At 37.0% G+C, this 20,462-nt stretch overlaps 1 protein-coding gene across 2 annotated transcripts in view; it reads left to right on the top strand.

Moving 5' to 3' along the window:
* Window positions 1-20,462, top strand: part of LOC128642587 (uncharacterized) — a 177,076-nt gene that overhangs the window by 34,428 nt on the left and 122,186 nt on the right. The gene's annotated exons all lie outside the window — the stretch shown is intronic.

Consider the following 20,462-nt stretch of genomic DNA (forward strand, 5'->3'; position numbering starts at 1 on the left):
TGCATCTAGACTGATTCACTGCTGCACCGCATAATATGAACGCCCCTCTATACTTGCAGACACATTAGTATTCTGTGTTAATCTAAATGTGAATAGGAAATATGATGCTCAGCTGAAGGCCTTTATGCTCAGTACAGACAGGGAGCACATACAGATTTCTAAGCACAAATGTAGAGTATAGAGAAACATGAAGATTTACTTGATACCCATCATTAAATAGTATTAATTAAAGCCTAGCTGGGCAGTTTAGCCTTGTGCTGCAATATTGCATTTTCCTATGTTCTTCCTTGTAGCTGAGACACAGAGTAAATGACAGATTTCTTTTTAATTAGGAAGCCGTCGCGCTTAAAAGTGACATTCAGCTCAAATTATTATCACCAATGAAATGTTTAACCCTTTAAGGACACAGCTTTCTGTTTTCTCAATTGTTTTATGACGGAAAAATTCCGTTATATGTCCTTAAGAGGTTAATTATGTATAAGAAAAGAAAACTGCAGTTTACCGATTTTAACCCACGTTCACTGTAATTTGTGAATTCGTCACTGTCCCTGTGTTTTATATATAATCGCATTTGACAATGAAATGGTGGCATGAAATATAACAAAATGCGCCTAGATCAATACATTGGGTTGACTACATTAAAAAATATATAGTTTTGATAGGTAAAAAACAAACAAGCCTCTATTTCTGTTTAAGTGGAAAGATAGCAAAAATGCTAAAATGTCTGAAATTTGGGGCACGTTTTTCTCTGAAATTCTGGGTAGCAAAGGGGTTAAAAGGATATGAAACCTAAAGTTTTTCTTTAATGATTCGGATAGAGCAAACCATTTTAATTTAAACAACTTTCCAATTTACTTCTATTATCTAAAAATCTTCTTTATTCTGGTATCGTTTGTTAAAGAGCAGGGGACATAAGCTCAGGAGTGTGCACGTCTGGAGCAGCAGTTTTGCAAGAGCACTAGATTGCAGCACTATTTCCTGTCCTATAGTCCTCCATCGCGACTAATGTATCTCTTCAACAAAGAATACCATGGGAACAAAGAAAATGTCATAATAGAAGCAAATTGCAAACTTTTTTTTTTAAATTATATGCTCTGCGTGAATCACAAACGAAAATGTTTGGGTTTTGTATCCCTTTACATATAGTATATCATGAAAAACTTTTTTATATGATAACAGGTGTTGTAACACTAATTCAATATGCTAATTAAATATTCTTTAAAGGTGGCAAATCTATAGTACACAAGAGTACATTATATATATATATATATAGTGTGTATGTATATCTGTATATGTATATATATATATATATATATATATATATATATATATATATATATATATATATATATATATATATATATATATACACACACACACACAGTATATATAGGAAGCAGGTATCATCCGCACCTCTCAGGAGTGAAGGAGAGGAAAAGATAATTTTTTTGTAAAAAGTAACATTTATTATGCAAAATTTAAAAAAATACAAGAAAAACCATAAAAAAACCATTAGAAAAATACTGCGGTCTGGTGGAAAAGAGTGTGAAACATGTTTCTGGCCTATCCCTGGCCCTTGATCACTGGCATACCCACAGACTCCAAACAGACCTCTATTTAAAGGGACAGCCTACACCAGAATTTCTTTCATGTAATTAACAAGAGTCCATGAGCTAGTGACGTATGGGATATACATTCCTACCAGGAGGGGCAAAGTTTCCCAAACCTTAAAATGCCTATAAATACACCCCTCACCACACCCACAAATCAGTTTTACAAACTTTGCCTCCAAGGGAGGTGGTGAAGTAAGTTTGTGCTAGATTCTACGTTGATATGCGCTCCGCAGCAAGTTGGAGCCCGGTTTTCCTCTCAGCGTGCAGTGAATGTCAGAGGGATGTGAGGAGAGTATTGCCTATTGAATGCAGTGATCTCCTTCTACGGGGTCTATTTCATAAGGTTCTCTGTTATCGGTCGTAGAGATTCATCTCTTACCTCCCTTTTCAGATCGACGATATACTCTTATATTTACCATTTCCTCTACTGATTCTCGTTTCAGTTCTGGTTTGGCTTTCTACAACATGTAGATGAGTGTCCTGGGGTAAGTAAATCTTATTTTCTGTGACACTCTAAGCTATGGTTGGGCACTTTATTTATAAAGTTCTAAATATATGTATTCAAACATTTATTTGCCTTGACTCAGAATGTTCAACTTTCCTTATTTTCAGACAGTCAGTTTCATATTTGGGATTATGCATTGAATTATCATATTTTTCTTACCTCAAAAATTTGACTTTTTTCCCTGTGGGCTGTTAGGCTTGCGGGGGCTAAAAATGCTTCATTTTATTGCGTCATTCTTGGCGCGGACTTTTTTGGCGCAAAAATTCTTTTCCGTTTCCGGCGTCATACGTGTCGCCGGAAGTTGCGTCATTTTTTTGACGTTATTTTGCGCCAAAAATGTCGGCGTTCCGGATGTGGCGTCATTTTTGGCGCCAAAAGCATTTAGGCGCCAAATAATGTGGGCGTCTTTTTTGGCGCTAAAAAATATGGGCGTCGCTTTTGTCTCCACATTATTTCAGTCTCATTTTTCATTTGCTTCTGGTTGCTAGAAGCTTGATATTTGGCATTCTTTCCCATTCCTGAAACTGTCTTATAAGGAATTTGATCTATTTTGCTTTATATGTTGTTTTTTCTCTTACATATTGCAAGATGTCTCACGTTGCATCTGAGCCAGAAGATACTACAGGAAAATCACTGCCTGCTGGATCTACCAAAGCTAAGTGTATCTGCTGTAAACTTTTGGTAGCTATTCCTCCAGCTGTTGTTTGTAATAATTGTCATGACAAACTTGTTAAAGCAGATAATATTTCCTTTAGTAATGTACCATTGCCTGTTGCAGTTCCCTCAACATCTAAGGTGCAGAATGTTCCTGATAACATAAGAGATTTTGTTTCTGAATCCATAAAGAAGGCTTTGTCTGTTATTTCTCCTTCTAGTAAACGTAAAAAGTCTTTTAAATCTTCTCTCTCTACAGATGAATTTTTAAATGAACACCATCATTCTGATTCTTTGGACTCTTCTGGTTCAGAGGATTCTATCTCAGAGATTGATGCTGATAAATCTTCATATTTATTTAAGATGGAATTTATTCGCTCTTTACTTAAAGAAGTACTAATTGCTTTAGAAATAGAGGATTCTAGTCCTCTTGATACTAATTCTATACGTTTGGATAAGGTTTTTAAAGCTCCTGCGGTTATTCCAGAAGTTTTTCCTGTTCCTAATGCTATTTCTGCAGTAATTTCCAAAGAATGGGATAAATTGGGTAATTCATTTACTCCTTCTAAACGTTTTAAGCAATTATATCCTGTTCCGCCTGACAGGTTAGAATTTTGGGACAAAATCCCTAAAGTTGATGGGGCTATTTCTACCCTTGCTAAACGTACTACCATTCCTACGTCAGATGGTACCTCGTTTAAGGATCCTTTAGATAGAAAAATTGAATCTTTTCTAAGAAAAGCTTATCTGTGTTCAGGTAATCTTCTTAGACCTGCTATATCATTGGCTGATGTTGCTGCAGCTTCAACTTTTTGGTTGGAAACTCTAGCGCAACAAGTAACAAATCGTGATTCTCATGATATTATTATTCTTCTCCAGCATGCTAATAATTTTATCTGTGATGCCATTTTTGATATTATTAGAGTTGATGTTAGGTTTATGTCTCTGGCTATCTTAGCCAGAAGAGCTTTATGGCTTAAGACTTGGAATGCTGATATGGCTTCTAAATCAACTCTACTTTCCATTTCTTTCCAGGGAAACAAATTATTTGGTTCTCAGTTGGATTCTATTATTTCAACTGTTACTGGTGGGAAAGGAACTTTTTTACCACAGGATAAAAAATCTAAAGGTAAAAACAGGGCTAACAATCGTTTTCGTTCCTTTCGTTTCAACAAAGAACAAAAGCCTGATCCTTCGTCCTCAGGAGCAGTTTCAGTTTGGAAACCATCTCCAGTCTGGAATAAATCCAAGCCTGCTAGAAAGGCAAAGCCTGCTTCTAAGTTCACATGAAGGTACGGCCCTCATTCCAGTTCAGCTGGTAGGGGGCAGGTTACGTTTTTTCAAAGAAATTTGGATCAATTCTGTTCACAATCTTTGGATTCAGAACATTGTTTCAGAAGGGTACAGAATTGGTTTCAAGATGAGACCTCCTGCAAAGAGATTTTTTCTTTCCCGTGTCCCAGTAAATCCAGTGAAAGCTCAAGCATTTCTGAATTGTGTTTCAGATCTAGAGTTGGCTGGAGTAATTATGCCAGTTCCAGTTCCGGAACAGGGGATGGGGTTTTATTCAAATCTCTTCATTGTACCAAAGAAGGAGAATTCCTTCAGACCAGTTCTGGATCTAAAATTATTGAATCGTTATGTAAGGATACCAACGTTCAAGATGGTAACTGTAAGGACTATATTGTCTTTTGTTCAGCAAGGGAATTATATGTCCACAATAGATTTACAGGATGCATATCTGCATATTCCGATTCATCCAGATCATTATCAGTTCCTGAGATTCTCTTTTCTAGACAAGCATTACCAATTTGTGGCTCTACCGTTTGGCCTTGCTACAGCTCCAAGAATTTTCACAAAGATTCTCGGTGCCCTTCTGTCTGTAATCAGAGAACAGGGTATTGTGGTATTTCCTTATTTGGACGATATCTTGGTACTTGCTCAGTCTTTACATTTAGCAGAGTCTCATACGAATCGACTTGTGTTGTTTCTTCAAGATCATGGTTGGAGGATCAATTTACCAAAAAGTTCTTTGATTCCTCAAACAAGGGTAACCTTTCTGGGTTTCCAGATAGATTCAGTGTCCATGACTCTGTCTTTAACAGACAAGAGACGTCTAAAATTGATTACAGCTTGTCGAAACCTTCAGTCTCAATCATTCCCTTCGGTAGCCTTATGCATGGAAATTCTAGGTCTTATGACTGCTGCATCGGACGCGATCCCCTTTGCTCGTTTTCACATGCGACCTCTTCAGCTCTGTATGCTGAACCAATGGTGCAGGGATTACACGAAGATATATCAATTAATATCTTTAAAACCGATTGTTCGACACTCTCTAACGTGGTGGACAGATCACCATCGTTTAATTCAGGGGGCTTCTTTTGTTCTTCCGACCTGGACTGTAATTTCAACAGATGCAAGTCTCACAGGTTGGGGAGCTGTGTGGGGATCTCTGACGGCACAAGGAGTTTGGGAATCTCAGGAGGTGAGATTACCGATCAATATTTTGGAACTCCGTGCAATTTTCAGAGCTCTTCAGTTTTGGCCTCTTCTGAAGAGAGAATCGTTCATTTGTTTTCAGACAGACAATGTCACAACTGTGGCATACATCAATCATCAAGGAGGGACTCACAGTCCTCTGGCTATGAAAGAAGTATCTTGAATTTTGGTTTGGGCGGAATCCAGCTCCTGTCTAATCTCTGCGGTTCATATCCCAGGTGTAGACAATTGGGAAGCGGATTATCTCAGTCGCCAAACGTTGCATCCGGGCGAATGGTCTCTTCACCCAGAGGTATTTCTTCAGATTGTTCAAATGTGGGGGCTCCCAGAGATAGATCTGATGGCCTCTCATCTAAACAAGAAACTTCCCAGGTATCTGTCCAGATCCCGGGATCCTCAGGCGGAGGCAGTGGATGCATTATCACTTCCTTGGAAGTATCATCCTGCCTATATCTTTCCGCCTCTAGTTCTTCTTCCAAGAGTAATCTCCAAGATTCTGAGGGAATGCTCGTTTGTTCTGCTAATAGCTCCGGCATGGCCTCACAGGTTTTGGTATGCGGATCTTGTCCGGATGGCATCTTGCCAACCATGGACTCTTCCGTTAAGACCAGACCTTCTGTCGCAAGGTCCTTTTTTCCATCCGGATCTGAAATCCTTAAATTTAAAGGTATGGAGATTGAACGCTTGATTCTTGGTCAAAGAGGTTTCTCTGACTCCGTGATTAATACTATGTTACAGGCTCGTAAATCTGTATCTCGAGAGATATATTATAGAGTCTGGAAGACTTATATTTCTTGGTGTCTTTCTCATCATTTTTCTTGGCATTCTTTTAGAATACCGAGAATTTTACAGTTTCTTCAGGATGGTTTAGATAAGGGTTTGTCCGCAAGTTCTTTGAAAGGACAAATCTCCGCTCTTTCTGTTCTTTTTCACAGAAAGATTGCTATTCTTCCTGATATTCATTGTTTTGTACAAGCTTTGGTTCGTATAAAACCTGTCATTAAGTCAATTTCTCCTCCTTGGAGTTTGAATTTGGTTCTGGGAGCTCTTCAAGCTCCTCCGTTTGAACCTATGCATTCATTGGACATTAAATTACTTTCTTGGAAAGTTTTGTTCCTTTTGGCCATCTCTTCTGCTAGAAGAGTTTCTGAATTATCTGCTCTTTCTTGTGAGTCTCCTTTTCTGATTTTTCATCAGGATAAGGCGGTGTTGCGAACTTCTTTTGAATTTTTACCTAAAGTTGTGAATTCCAACAACATTAGTAGAGAAATTGTGGTTCCTTCATTATGTCCTAATCCTAAGAATTCTAAGGAGAAATCGTTGCATTCTTTGGATGTTGTTAGAGCTTTGAAATATTATGTTGAAGCTACGAAATCTTTCCGTAAGACTTCTAGTCTATTTGTTATCTTTTCCGGTTCTAGGAAAGGCCAGAAAGCTTCTGCCATTTCTTTGGCATCTTGGTTGAAATCTTTAATTCATCTTGCCTATGTTGAGTCGGGTAAAATTCCGCCTCAGAGAATTACAGCTCATTCTACTAGGTCAGTATCTACTTCCTGGGCGTTTAGGAATGAAGCTTCGGTTGACCAGATATGCAAAGCAGCAACTTGGTCCTCTTTGCATACTTTTACTAAATTCTACCATTTTGATGTATTTTCTTCTTCTGAAGCAGTTTTTGGTAGAAAAGTTCTTCAGGCAGCGGTTTCAGTTTGAATCTTCTGCTTATGTTTTTCGTTAAACTTTATTTTGGGTGTGGATTATTTTCAGCAGGAATTGGCTGTCTTTATTTTATCCCTCCCTCTCTAGTGACTCTTGTGTGGAAAGATCCACATCTTGGGTAGTCATTATCCCATACGTCACTAGCTCATGGACTCTTGTTAATTACATGAAAGAAAACATAATTTATGTAAGAACTTACCTGATAAATTCATTTCTTTCATATTAACAAGAGTCCATGAGGCCCACCCTTTTTTGTGGTGGTTATGATTTTTTTATAAAGCACAATTATTCCAATTCCTTATTTTATATGCTTCGCACTTTTTTTCTTATCACCCCACTTCTTGGCTATTCGTTAAACTGATTTGTGGGTGTGGTGAGGGGTGTATTTATAGGCATTTTAAGGTTTGGGAAACTTTGCCCCTCCTGGTAGGAATGTATATCCCATACGTCACTAGCTCATGGACTCTTGTTAATATGAAAGAAATGAATTTATCAGGTAAGTTCTTACATAAATTATGTTTTTTATTGTTTTAAAAGATAGATAATCCCTTTATTACCCATTCCCCAGTTTTGCATAACCAACACAGTTATAATAATATACTTTTAACCTCTGTGATTACCTTGTATCTAAGGCTCTGCAAACTGCCCCTTTTTCAGTTCTTTTGACAGACTTGCAGTCTAGCCAATCAGTGCCTGCTCCCAGATTACTTCACGTGCACGAGCACAGTGTTATCTATATGAAATATGTGAACCAACACCCTCTAGTGGTGAAAAACTGTTAAAATGCATTCTGAAAGAGGTGGACTTCAAGGTCTAAGAAATTAGCATATGAACCTCCTAGGTTAAGCTTTCAACTAAGAATACCAAGAGAACAAAGCAAAATTGGTGATAAAAGTAAATTGGAAAATTGTTTAAAATTACATGCTCTATCTGAATCATGAAAGTTTATTTTGACCTAGACTGTCCCTTTAAGACAAAGGTGTATCTAATTAGCTCAGAAACACCTGATTCAAGGTATCATCTTAAAGGTATATTACATTGCTGTTGTAAAAAACAGGCACTATAAATAAACTTGGTATATATGTTTGTACCAAAATTATAATTAAATGCTTCAACATAAATACAATATCAATGAAATCAACAACTTATGTATCAATATTATTCGTGTACTGGTTTCTATTGGGCAACCTTGTCCCTTGTTTTTATACTGATTAAATATCCTAGCTCACTCCGTTATTTTTATTTTTTTTAAAAATCCTAAATAATGAGATGGAATTAGAAATTTTAGTAAAACAAATTTACAACCATAATGGAATTTAAGCCATCAGGATGTTTGGATTGAAGCTTAAAAATCCAAAATACTTCTTTCTGATTAAAGGGCCATAATACCCAAATGTTTAAACTAGGGTTGCACCGATACCATTTTTTTAAGACCGAGTACAAGTACCGATACTTTTTTAAAAATACTCGCCGATACCAATTACCGATACTTTTTTAATGTCATGTGACAGTGTCCCAAGCACAATACAGACTAATGATTTAAGATAGCTTCTTTATAATTATGAAGAACTGAAACTCAAAAGATATTATGAAATAATATGAAATAATAAAATAAAATTTGCTTGTTGTTACAAAGTCGTAAAACCTCAAAGAAATTTCACAGAACACGTTTATAAATAAAAATATTACATTAAAATATATTCATAATAACAACAATAAATAACAAATGTAATATCACAACCAACCAAAAGTGCAATGCAGTAAAAAATATACCAGTGCACTGTTTAAACATGGGGAACAACACTACGGGCTAGATTACATTTGACTGGTAAGCTTTACCAATGCTCATTGCATGTGCAACTCCATTAAAGTCTATTGCGTTGGAAATGTGAACAGAGCATTGGTAAAGCTTACATATCAAATGTAATCTAAATCTAGTCCTATTATTGTAAGATGTGTGTTCATAGGATTTAACTTAACTTTTTTCTATGAACACTCTTCCTGCAATTATATAAGCTAAGGATGTTCCTCAGAGTACAGTATGTTTTGAGCATAATTGTGCAAGAGAAGAACTAGCAGTATAACAGGCAATCTAGCAATTATAACAATTTTTGAAAAGTTAGTAGCAAGTTATTTTTAAGGAACAGAAGCATCTCTGTATGTTCAGCTATATGTCTGTTTCTGTTATCAGTAATGTTGTTTAATGCTAAGCTGAAAAAGTCTCACTTTCAGCACTACTGCATGGGGCAGAAAGATAATTTTGGGCCATTTTAGCCAGAGCTGGAAATCTCAGTTTATTAACTACCCAGTACTTCAGGAATTTGTCTGAACAAGGTACAGTGATCTCTCTTACAATAATACAATAGCAATTTGTATTGGAAGAACAGAAGTGAACCATTTTTAGTTGAGTCTCCACTACAGCTTAAAATGAAATGGGAACATGCAGTTTGAAAAATCTCCACAAGATAGAGTATGGGCAGGAAGTGCAGGTATCGGTTTAAGTATCGGTGCATTTGCATGAGTACAAGTACTCATGCAAATACTTGGTATCGGTGCAACCCTAGTTTAAACACTTGAAAGTGATGCAGCATAGCTGTAAAAAGCTGACTAGAAAATATCTCCTGAACATCTCTATGTAAAAAAGAAAGATATTTTACCTCAAAAGTTCCTCAGTAGCCACCTCCCATTGTAAAGGATTTCTAAGCAGCATTTTAGTGTGTCTGTCCTGGGACAGCTGAAAGGATGAGCCTCGTGAACTCTCATATTATTTCACCAATCAGGTAAAGGAAGCTTACTATGAAATCTCATGAGAGTTAAGTCAAATCTCATGAGATCACAGTAAGAGTTCATGACCTCAGCACTGCTGATGCTGATTGGCTGCTGTTCATTTCTTCATAATTTTTTTTTTTTACCTGCAGCTGGGAGCAGGTGAAGTATAACTTTTTACACAGAACTTACTCTGCTGAGCTGAGGAGATTGTGAGGTAAAATATCTTCCTTTTTTACATAGAGATGCTCAGGTGATATTTTCCTGTCAGTTTTTTACAGTTATACTGCATCAGTTTCAAGTGATTTAGCATATGAGTATTATGTCCCTTTAAGTAACCTGTCTCTAGCCCCCCTCTCCTATGCCTAGGGATATGTTCAATGCCTTGTATTTGTAAAAGTGGGTCATTTGATTGGTGTATTGGTGTTCATATCTAAAATGTTTGGCTATGGGTGCGTTAATGTCCGGATTACTGATATCTATAAGGTGTTGAAGAGCTCTATCTCTCAAATATATATATATTATCACAGACACCTAATTTGTTTAAATAACATATTTCCATCAAATGAAGATGCATGTAAGTTTGTAAAGGGTTATTTTTTTTATATATATATATATACATACACACACACACACAAATATATATATATATATATACACACATACAGTGTTTTCAAGGGGTATGTTTCTGCACAACAAAACAAATGCATATTTTAACTAAGCAAATATCTGCTTGAAATCCTTTTATAACATGGTTTGCATGCATAGCATTTGCAGCACTCTGTTTAATTGCAAATGTACTTTATGCATAGATAAAGATGACCTAAATGTCCATGTAATCAATCTTATCCTACAATACACAATGCTTAAGGCGTTCCTAAACAGGCCATGCCCTGCAGCTAAGAATAGCTGTATCAACACAAAACAGGAGGAAACCCTGGTACATACAATGGGTCACCGATAGACACGAGCTTTGCACAATGACCCCGAGTGTGTCCCTGCTCCACACGCAGAGCTAGAGTTTAGTTATTTTCACTAAAGATGAACCTCACTTTATTCAGTTCTTGGTTAGATCTTTTTTAGATCAGGTTAGATCAATTGTTGCTTTCGTTAGATCTAATATACAAGAAGTGGTAATAACAATTATTTGCCTATCATCAGCCCCTCCCCCGTTAACAAAAGAATTGGACAAAAAGTTATATAATGTGATAGATATTTGTTAGATCAGGTGCGATCAGTCAGTGGCTTTGTAAGATCAAACATAATTACAGAGACATTAGGTATTAGATTTGAGGGGCTTGCCCCCCTCCCCCCCACTTAAAAGTTTTAGGGGAAAAAATCATTCAGGCCAATAGATCTTGTAATATCAGGTTACTTTAAGTGTTAATTACGTCAGATCTAGCAAGAAAAAGCTGGTATTAATAATTATTTGGTGGGGGGGGGGGGGGGGGCGCTAACCCGTCATCAGCTCCCTTAACAAAAAATTGGACAACAAATTATTTAATTTGATTGATAGATATTTGTTAGATCAAGTATGATCAGTCAGTGTTTTATTTTTAGATCTAACATAATTACAGAGACATTAGGTATTAAATTAGGGGGGCTAGCCCCCTAAAATCAAAATTCAAGACAAAAAATCATTTAAGCTATTAGACTTTTGTTGGATCAGGTTAGATCAAGTGTTTATAATGTTAGGTATTAATATTCATAATGTGGGAGCTTCTATGTATTCAATATTTGGTGCCACCCCCATAACAAAAAAAGTTATATAATTTAATAGATATTTGTTCGATCAGGTTTGATCAGTCTGTTTTGTTAGATCTGACAATTGCAGAGATAATAGGTATTAAACTAGGGGGGCTTGTCAGGCAGAAAATCATTCAGGCTAATAGACCTTTGTGACCCCCCCCCCCCCCCCCCACACTATGGTATGTCCCACTTAAATAAATTAATGACACAATAATATGGGTTATAAAGGCCGAAGCTTGTTTTATTAAACACCATAAATAATATATCAATAACATTACCAAATATAAAGTTAAACAATTCCATAAAATCCCAGGGTGCTTGCCCATTTACTTACTACTGAGAAGGGCACGCCCCTTGTATAAAATTTTCCCCTGCCAATCAAATGTGAGGTACCAACAATACCCACTCTGATCAAAGCCACCACAAAATAGGCAAGCACCCGCCACCACCAAACTGCGACATACAAATCAAGCCACATAATAAAAAACAAAAAGGAAGAAACGCTGTAACTTCTCCTCACACATGGTCCTGAACTGAATTTCACTTCTGCTCTGCTCCTCTACCAACCCCTTATGATATCCAACCTACTGGCCTCAAGATGACCCCTTCACTTGGCCTCCATGGGGGGGTCACAAAACCCTTTCTTCAATGCCTTCAGGATTCCTCTTTACATCAGGTCGATCAAGTGTTCATATTAGATCTAACATGCAAAAGGTGGTATTAACAATTATTTGGTAGGGGGCTAGCCCGTCACCAGCTCCCCCTTGACAAACAATTGGACGAAAATGTATTTAATTTGATAGATATTTGGTAGGTCAGGTATGATCAGTCAGTTGCTTTATTAGATCTAACATAATTACAGAGATATTAGATATTATATTTTGGGGGCTAGTCTCCCACTTAAAAATTTCATACAAAAAATGATTTAGGCTAACTGACCTTTTTTACAACAGGTTAGATCACGTGTTTATTATGTCAGCACTAATATGGGGGCTAGCCCCCTTAATTTTTTGCCTAATATCTCTGTAATTATGTTAGATCTAACAAAACAACTGACTGATTATACCTGGTCTAACAAATATCTTTCAAATTATATAACTTATTGTCCTTTCTTTTTTTTTTTGTTAGGGGGGCTGATGACGGGTTAGCCCCCCACACCAAATGATTGTTTATATCACTTCTTGCATACTAGATCGAATGAAAACAACAATTGATCTAACCTGATCTAACAAAGATCAGGCCAGATAACGAGTGGAGCGCATAAGGGGTTTATTGCGGGGCTTTGCGCTTGTTAAGCTTAGTGCTGATATAACAAGTTTAAAGTAAACGCGATCATTTGAGTGCAATTGCGATTTAAGCAAGAATGATTACCGCAACCTCAGGGTCCTGGTTAACTGTCTTGCAAAACATAAAAGTGTCACAAAATATATAAAAAATACATTACAAAGTACAGTTAAACTCATAACACCATCTAGAAATGAATTGCACACAAAAGTTATAAAGGCTCAAAGATATGAGATCTCAGGTGTTAGAGAAAAAAAAGGCAGACAGAAGGGTTTTACATAAAGATATGTCTATATATGTGTACATATGTATTTATATGTATACAGTATATATATGTATTTACAGACATATATACACATATTTACAAGTGCATTGAAGCCCTTTGCAATTAAGTAAATTAAATCACGATAAAGCATATTTATGTTCTAATTATTTATAAATAGATATTCATACATATATATATCTCCATACCTATATATACACTGCACATATCTATCTATATCTATCTATATCTATCTATCTATATCTATCTATATCTATCTATATCTATCTATATCTATCTATATATCTATATCTATATATATATATATATATATATATATATATATATATATATATATATATATATATATATATATATATATATATATAAGCCACTCAATATTAAAGACAGGAATCATTTTCAGTATCACATTTTTTACCACAAGGGATCTGTTATGTTGCACAATATTGTGGCTTTTCTACTTCTTTAAACTAATTACTAAAGAAGACCTTTCAACATACACAAGTTCAGAGTCTTTTTTTTAACAAACATGTTTTGCTTGATCAGCTATTTACATATTTCTGGATGCACAGATAGGCAAAAAGCCTTTTACAAATACCATAACATTCCATGCATAGGTTGCATCTGAGAGGGGCTGGGCTCGTTCTACAAGAGCAGAATATCTTATTGTCTAACTAATAGGTGTGGTGTTGCAGCGTCTGGGACAGAGGCCAGAGTGACACAGCCCGTGTGTATTTTCAGTAAGGTTTTACTTTGTTGACATCTGATTAGGAGCTATGTGCTTACTCACATCATACCCATCTGACTGCACTGAGCAAACAGTAAAATTGCTGTTGGTTTTTGTTGCCTTTTACAAGACCTGTCTATATCTCTCCTTCCAAGGGTAATTTATTGCCCCAGTGCTTAAAAAGGACCAGTCAATACAGCAGATTTGCATAAGAAACAAATGCATTATAAAAAGACAATGCAATAGCACTTAGGGTAGATTTATCAAATGTTGAGTGGACATGATACGCATACGCTGTCGGCATTTATCATTGCACAAGCATTTCTTGTGAACTTATGCATTTCCGCCCCTGCACATTCGCGGGCCAATCGGTCGCTGGCAGGGTGTGTCAATCATCACGATCGTATCCAATCGGGATGATTTCAGTCCGCCATATGAGTTAATGAGCAGTGGTCTTGTGACCACTGCTGTTTCTTAACTTTTGTTTCCGGCAAACCGGAAGGTTCGCGCGGAAACAGCAGCATTCGCTGCATAATAAATCTATCCCCTAGTCCGAACTTCAAATGAGTAGTAGATTTTTTTCTGAAAAATTCAAAGTTATGTCTATTTCCTTTCCCCTTGTACCATGTGACAGTCTTCAGCCAATCACAAATGCATATAGTTATATTCTGTGAATTCTTGCACATGCTCAGTAGGATCCGGTGATTCAAAAAGTGTAAATATAAAAAGACTGTGCACATTTTGTTAATGGAAGTAAATTGGAAAGTTGTTTAAAATTGCTGCTCTATCTGAATAACGAAAGTTTAATTTTGACTTGAGTGTCCCTTTAAAGGGAAAGTAAATTAAAAGATAAACATTTATTACTTCCAATTTATGTCTCAAATTTGCTTTGTTTTCTTGTTATTATTGGCTGAACAATGCACTAAAGGGAGCTAGTTGCTGATTGGTGGCTGCACAAATATACCGTTTGTCATTGGCTTACCAAATATGTTCAGCTAGCTCACAGTAGTACTATGCTGCCCCTTCAACAAACTATACTAAAAGAATGAAGCAAATTTGATAATAGAACAAAATTGGAAAGTTGTTTAAAATTGCTTTCTCTGAATCATATCAGTTTCATTTTACTGTCCCTTTAAACAGTTTTTTCCTCTTTATATAATGTCTAATATGATCAAATGCTTACACTGAGCAGACAGGAAGGGTTAAACATATATGCAATATTTAGTATTGTGTACTGTTTTGCTTATCTGATCACATCAAGGAACACTAAATAATGTTTCCTAGTGTGCCCTTTTTCTCATCTCTAACCATGCCACATAATATGCTATGACAGAAACAAATAGACATATGCAACCCAGAAAATATTGTTTCGGACAAAATTTTCGTTACGAATATTCAGGGAAATTCGTTTCACTTGTAGCTACAAAACTTACCTCAATGTGCTCTCCAGAGCATAAAGAGCTCGTTAAAGGGATACTAAATCTAAAATTTTCGTTTATGATTCAGATAGAGCATGCAATTTTAAGCAACTTTGTAATTGACTCCTATTATCAAATTGTCTTTGTTCTCTTGCTATCTTTAGTTAAAAAGCAGGAATGTAAAAGCTTAGGAGCTGGCCCATTTTTGGATCAGAACCTGGGTTATACTTGCTTATTGGTTGGCTGAATGTAGTCATTAATAAGCAAGCACTATCCAGGGTGCTGAACCTACAATGGGCAGGCTACTAAGCTTTACATTCCTGCTTTTTAACTAAAGATGGCAAGAGAACGAAGAAAAATTGATAATTGGAGTAAATTACAAAGTTGCTTAAAATTGCTTGCTCTATCTGAATCATGGAATTTGGGTTTAGTGTTTCTTTAAGGCAGTGGTTCCCAACCTTTTTTCTCTCCCGTCCCCCTTGATTAGGCTTTTCATTTATGATTTTCATTTATGAGTACCCCCTCTCGTCATTACTCCCTCCCACCCCTCAAAACAGTTGTTTTTTTTTAAATTTAAACTATTAGCGTATTGTCAGGTATTAATAAACTATTTATTATCAGGGTATTGTCAGGTATTAATAAAACTATTTATTATCAGGGTATTGTCAGGTGTTAATAAACTATTTATTATCAGCGTATTGTCAGGTGTTAATAAACTATTTATTATCAGCGTATTGTCAGGTATTAATAAACTATTTATTATCAGGGTATTGTCAGGTATTAATAAACTATTTATTATCAGGGTATTGTCAGGTGTTAATAAACTATTTATTATCAGGGTATTGTCAGGTATTAATAAACTATTTATTATCAGCGTATTGTCAGGTATTAATAAACTATTTATTATCAGCGTATTGTCAGGTATTAATAAACTATTTATTATCAGGGTATTGTCAGGTATTAATAAACTATTTATTATCAGCGTATTGTCAGGTATTAATAAACTATTTATTATCAGGGCATTGTCAGGTATTAATAAACTATTTATTATCAGGGTATTGTCAGGTGTTAATAAACTATTTATTATCAGGGTATTGTCAGGTATTAATAAACTATTTATTATCAGCGTATTGTCAGGTATTAATAAACTATTTATTATCAGGGTATTGTCAGGTGTTAATAAACTATTTATTATCAGGGTATTGTCAGGTGTTAATAAACTATTTATTATCAGGGTATTGTCAGGTGTTAATAAACTATTTATTATCAGGGTATTGTCAGGTATTAATAAACTATTTATTATCAGCGTATTGTCAGGTATTAATAAACTATTTATTATCAGCGTATTGTCAGGTATTAATAAACTATTTATTATCAGGGTATTGTCAGGTATTAATAAACTATTTATTATCAGCGTATTGTCAGGTATTAATAAACTATTTATTATCAGCGTATTGTCAGGTATTAATAAACTATTTATTATCAGGGTATTGTCAGGTATTAATAAACTATTTATTATCAGCGTATTGTCAGGTATTAATAAACTATTTATTATCAGCGTATTGTCAGGTATTAATAAACTATTTATTATCAGCGTATTGTCAGGTATTAATAAACTATTTATTATCAGGGTATTGTCAGGTATTAATAAACTATTTATTATCAGGGTATTGTCAGGTATTAATAAACTATTTATTATCAGGGTATTGTCAGGTATTAATAAACTATTTATTATCAGCGTATTGTCAGGTATTAATAAACTATTTATTATCAGGGTAAACCCAGATAATAGTTTATTAATACCTGACAATACCCTGATAATAGTTGATTAATAACTGACATTACCCTGATAATCAATAGTTTAAGGTAAGCTTACCTGAATGACATACAACTGTACATGTATTAACAGAATTAAAGCTTAGATCTCATTCTCAGGGGGGGGGGGCCCTGCTGTGTGGCTGGCGCCCCTGGCAGCTGCCTGGTTGCCCCTAAACACGGCCCGGGAGATGGGAGTCCAAGTGTAATGATCTTAAAAATAAAAATTTAAATTTGTGAGATCAGATGGATATTAAAGGGACAGTATACTGTAAAATAGTTTTTCCCTTAATGTGTTTACAATTGCTTTTTTTCACCAACTGCAGAGTAAAAAATGTATGAAAATTAGCTTTTTAAGGCTTATTTGTGTATATTAAAGCTCTGATTTTGTGTTTTGAAGCCACAACCTAATAAAAACAGAATTTATGCTTACCTGATAAATTACTTTCTCCAACGGTGTGTCCGGTCCACGGCGTCATCCTTACTTGTGGGATATTCTCTTCCCCAACAGGAAATGGCAAAGAGCCCAGCAAAGCTGGTCACATGATCCCCCCTAGGCTCCGCCTTCCCCAGTCATTCGACCGACGTAAAGGAGGAATATGCATAGGAGAAATCATATGATACCGTGGTGACTGTAGTTAGAGAAAATAATTCATCAGACCTGATTAAAAAACCAGGGCGGGCCGTGGACCGGACACACCGTTGGAGAAAGTAATTTATCAGGTAAGCATAAATTCTGTTTTCTCCAACATAGGTGTGTCCGGTCCACGGCGTCATCCTTACTTGTGGGAACCAATACCAAAGCTTTAGGACACGGATGATGGGAGGGAGCAAATCAGGTCGCCTAGATGGAAGGCACCACGGCTTGCAAAACCTTTCTCCCAAAAATAGCCTCAGATGAAGCAAAAGTATCAAATTTGTAGAATTTGGTAAAAGTGTGCAGTGAAGACCAAGTCGCTGCCTTACATATCTGGTCAACAGAAGCCTCGTTCTTGAAGGCCCATGTGGAAGCCACAGCCCTAGTGGAGTGAGCTGTGATTCTTTCAGGAGGCTGCCGTCCGGCAGTCTCATAAGCCAATCGGATGATGCTTTTAAGCCAGAAAGAGAGAGAGGTAGAAGTTGCTTTTTGACCTCTCCTTTTACCAGAGTAAACAACAAACAAGGAAGATGTTTGTCTGAAATCCTTTGTAGCTTCTAAGTAGAATTTTAGAGCACGAACTACATCCAAATTGTGCAATAAACGTTCCTTCTTTGACACTGGATTTGGACACAAAGAAGGTACAACTATCTCCTGGTTAATATTTTTGTTAGAAACAACTTTCGGAAGAAAACCAGGTTTAGTACGCAAAACCACCTTATCTGCATGGAACACCAGATATGGAGGAGAACACTGCAGAGCAGATAACTCTGAAACTCTTCTTGCAGAAGAAATTGCAACCAAAAACAAAACTTTCCAAGATAATAACTTTATATCAACGGAATGTAGGGCTTCAAACGGAACCCCCTGAAGAACTGAAAGAACTAAATTGAGACTCCAGGGAGGAGTCAAAGGTTTGTAAACAGGCTTGATTCTAACCAGAGCCTGAACAAAAGCTTGAACATCTGGCACAGCCGCCAGCTTTTTGTGAAGTAAAACAGATAAAGCAGAAATCTGTCCCTTCAAAGAACTTGCAGATAATCCTTTCTCCAAACCCTCTTGAAGAAAGGATAGAATCTTAGGAATTTTTATCTTGTTCCATGAGAATCCTTTAGATTCACACCAACAGATATATTTTTTCCATATTTTATGGTAGATTTTTCTAGTTACAGGCTTTCTAGCCTGAACAAGAGTATCAATGACAGAGTCTGAGAACCCTTGCTTTGATAAAATCAAGCGTTCAATCTCCAAGCAGTCAGTTGGAGTGAGGCCAGATTCGGATGTTGGAACGGACCTTGAACAAGAAGGTCCTGTCTCAAAGGTAGCTTCCATGGTGGAACCGATGACATATTCACCAGGTCTGCATACCAAGTCCTGCGTGGCCACGCAGGAGCTATCAAGATCACCGATACCCTCTCCTGTTTGATCCTGGCTACCAGCCTGGGAATGAGAGGAAACGGTGGGAACACATAAGCTAGGTTGAAGGTCCAAGGTGCTACTAGTGCATCCACTAGAGCCGCCTTGGGATCCCTGGATCTGGACCCGTAGCAAGGAACCTTGAAGTTCTGACGAGACGCCATCAGATCCATGTCTGGAATGCCCCACAATTGAATTAATTGGGCAACAATTTCCGGATGGAGTTCCCACTCCCCCGGATGAAATGTCTGACGACTCAGAAAATCCGCTTCCCAATTTTCCACTCCTGGGATGTGGATTGCAGACAAGTGGCAGGAGTGATTCTCCGCCCATTGAATTATTTTGGTCACTTCTTCCATCGCCAGGGAACTCCTTGTTCCCCCCTGATGGTTGATATACGCAACAGTCGTCATGTTGTCTGATTGAAACCTTATGAATTTGGCCTTTGCAAGCTGAGGCCAAGCCTTGAGAGCATTGAATATCGCTCTCAGTTCCAGAATGTTTATCGGCAGAAGAGATTCTTCCCGAGACCAAAGACCCTGAGCTTTCAGGGGTTCCCAGACCACGCCCCAGCCCACCAGACTGGCGTCGGTCGTGACAATGACCCACTCTGGTCTGCGGAAGCTCATCCCTTGTGACAGGTTGTCCTGGGTCAGCCACCAACAGAGTGAATCTCTGGTCCTCTGATCTACTTGGATCGTCGGAGACAAGTCTGTATAATCCCCATTCCACTGTCTGAGCATGCACATTTGTAATGGTCTTAGATGAATTCGCGCAAAAGGAACTATGTCCATTGCCGCAACCATCAAACCTATTACTTCCATGCACTGCGCTATGGAAGGAAGAAGAACAGAATGAAGTACTTGACAAGAGCTTAGAAGTTTTGATTTTCTGGCCTCTGTCAGAAAAATCTTCATTTCTAAGGAGTCTATTATTGTTCCCAAGAAGGGAACTCTTGTTGACGGAGAAAGAGAACTTTTTTCTACGTTCACTTTCCACCCGTGAGATCTGAGAAAGGCTAGGACAATGTCCGTATGAGCCTTTGCTTGTGGCAGAGACGACGCTTGAATCAGTATGTCGTCCAAGTAAGGTACTACTGCAATGCCCCTTGGCCTTAGCACCGCTAGAAGGGACCCTAGTACCTTTGTGAAAATTCTTGGAGCAGTGGCTAATCCGAATGGAAGTGCCACAAACTGGTAATGCTTGTCCAGAAAGGCGAACCTTAGGAACCGATGATGTTCCTTGTGGATAGGAATATGTAGATACGCATCCTTTAAATCCACCGTGGTCATGAATTGACCTTCCTGGATGGTAGGAAGAATTGTTCGAATGGTTTCCATTTTGAACGATGGAACCCTGAGAAATTTGTTTAAGATCTTG

The sequence above is a fragment of the Bombina bombina genome, chromosome 12 (assembly GCF_027579735.1).
Source record: "Bombina bombina isolate aBomBom1 chromosome 12, aBomBom1.pri, whole genome shotgun sequence".
Taxonomy (NCBI): Eukaryota; Metazoa; Chordata; class Amphibia; order Anura; family Bombinatoridae; genus Bombina; species Bombina bombina.